The sequence below is a fragment of the Elephantulus edwardii genome, unplaced genomic scaffold (assembly GCF_000299155.1).
Source record: "Elephantulus edwardii isolate Elephantulus edwardi_28Jun2011 unplaced genomic scaffold, EleEdw1.0 scaffold00016, whole genome shotgun sequence".
Taxonomy (NCBI): Eukaryota; Metazoa; Chordata; class Mammalia; order Macroscelidea; family Macroscelididae; genus Elephantulus; species Elephantulus edwardii.
The window spans coordinates 23339254-23341916 of NW_006399766.1; positions in this window are offsets into that span (position 1 = coordinate 23339254).

Consider the following 2663-nt stretch of genomic DNA (forward strand, 5'->3'; position numbering starts at 1 on the left):
GGGTGACTGCCCTCAGACCACCAACTGATGCCACCAAAGTGCTCATCCCACCCAGAAGTCAGCACAGCTCTCTCTGCTCCCACTCTGACTTCACATGACCTCTGGGTCAAACGCCTCTCTTCTGCCCTGGCTTCCCCTCCTGCCAGGCTCTGAGTGTGTGTTCAGCCCCCATTCCCATTCATTCTCTATCTGAACACTGGCCGTGCTCCCATGATTGTGCTGATGGACAAAACAAAACTCAAGCTAACCTTACCGCCTGAAAACCCTTGTGACTTCATTTTTATCTGCTTCACCATATGGGGGCCTTTACTGTATGGAGGAATTATTTGAGGGAATGCATTCTGTGACTGGAAATAACCTTAAACCGTGTGTGTGTGTGGGGGGGTGAGGATGCCACATTATTTAGCACCTGAAAAATACACTGTAGTTGTGGAGTGGATCATATAACACACAATCTCTCCCATCCCAAGAATTTGCAGCCTAGTAAGAGGTTTAAGCCAAGTACACAAATGACCATGGCAATAATAGCAACTTTCATTAAGCATCCATTATATCCTAGCATTAAGCTAAGTGTTACACATATTTAATTTAACCCTCATGGCTTCACAATATTTTATCTGTAATTAAAAATTGTAAAGGATTAATCAAACCCAAGATTGATTCATAGGAATTCTTTTAAATTTATTTGGCAGGGGAATAAAACCAACCCAACAAAACAAGCTGAACTGATGTAAGGGTACTTGTCAACTTTAAAAAAATTATTATTTGATTGAGAGTTTACAAAGCATTCTGGGTTTTTTTTTTCAATTTATTATCATCTCAATATAATTACTCTTGTTTTGCTATTGAAATACTCTGGGGATGTTTGGTTATCCACACAATATGCCTTGGATTATCTTTTCAAAATAAGAAAAAAACTCCAACAAATCAACCCTTGAGTTCCATTGCTCTCAGTTCTCTAGGACTAGAGGCTAAGAAAATTATACTAGTATTGTCTCTCTTTTACAAATGAACCTGATGCTCAGGGAAGTGATGAAAGGTTTCTGTAATTGCATTGCCAGCAGCTAGAACTGTGCCAGTAACTCATCAGATAGGGAAATGAAGAAATGCTCATAAAAAAAACCAAAAACAACTCTGCTTGCTTTAGCAGCACACGTACTAAAATTGAAACAATACAGAGAAGATTAGCATGGCCTCTGCGCAAAGACGACACACAGATTCGTGGAATGTTCCATATTTTAAAAAACCAAACAGACACATTCACCTTGGGCTACAGGGCATCTGAGGACAAAAAGGGGACCACCTCACGTTTTGAATGTGGTAAAATCTCCCAGATTGATGCAGGTGGAACCAGATATGTAAGGAAAAAGTGGACTGTGGAAAAAGGAAAAGCAAACTAGTATTGAACAATTGAACTTCAAGAAGCAGTTGGTTAAACAGCCTTGACCCTGATGTGGGGAGAAACTGAAAGTAAGTCTGAGCTAGTAGAGTAGGGACAGAGTAAGAAGGGCTAGGATGACTGCAAGAAAGAGTTTTGAATGAGAAGCAATTATGTTGCCCTTGAGGATCCTGAAGCACTTTTGAATATCATGTCAGCCTGCCTCCATCCTGGTTTAGAGGAGTGGAAATCAGATCTCATTTCATTTAAAGAGTTATGTTGAAAAGGCAGCCAAGAATGTGAGGGGTAGCAGAGAAGAGGAACAGCCATAAACATCGGCAGCAAAAATATCTGTGCAGGGCTTTGTTGCATCTTTGTAAGCCCAGAGTTAAAATTTAACCAAGGAACTCATGCCTCACCGCAGCTGGCAGGGTTTCAGTGGGACCCAGTCTGCACCCACATGATAACTGGAAACCCTTCCCTTCTGTGCTTAAACAACTGTGCCCTCCCCCTCCTCCTCTTTCAAATCCCTGTGGAGGTCTTCTGGGGATACATCCATTACCAAGAATTTAAACACCAGAATCTATAAACATGTTCTCTTTTGTCATGAATAATCAAAGATCTAAATTGATATTTTAGAAATCAGGTCCAGTTCATGAGTAGTGAATTGAATGTGTCTAATTACATTTTATAGTCATTTAACAGCTGTTAATAATGTAATTTTGCGTTATACCCAATTTGCACTGAATTACTTTAATGATGTACAGTGTATTTATTTTCCTTTCGGTGAACAGTAAGCAAATGCTGGAGAATCAATTTGGACATGGAAAGAAAAATTTATTCTAAAATATTTGAAGAAATGAATTTTTTAAAAGAAAATAATACAACATATAAAATGAAAAATAGTTGTAGCACACATGAATACATTTGTTTTCTCAGATTTTTTAAAAAAATGATTTAATGAGCATGACTCTTCTTTCTTATCCAAGTCTGTGCTTGATGTGAACCCAGAGTTTGCAAATACACATTTGATTGACATGCTAATGAGCTTACTCCTTTCTCCCCTAAAAGAAATAAAATGTCTTTTGGAATGAAAAAGCCAAATATCTAAGTTTCTAGTGTTTGTGTTAAAAACACAAGAGCCATATAAATAGAAACTTTTATTTCTAAGGTGAAGTTATAAGACAAAAAACAATATTTTAGGGCATTATTTTTATCGTAGGAGTATGCAATGAGGGTTGCAGAGTGGATTATATTTGGGGGTAGGGGTGGGGTTTGGGGAGGT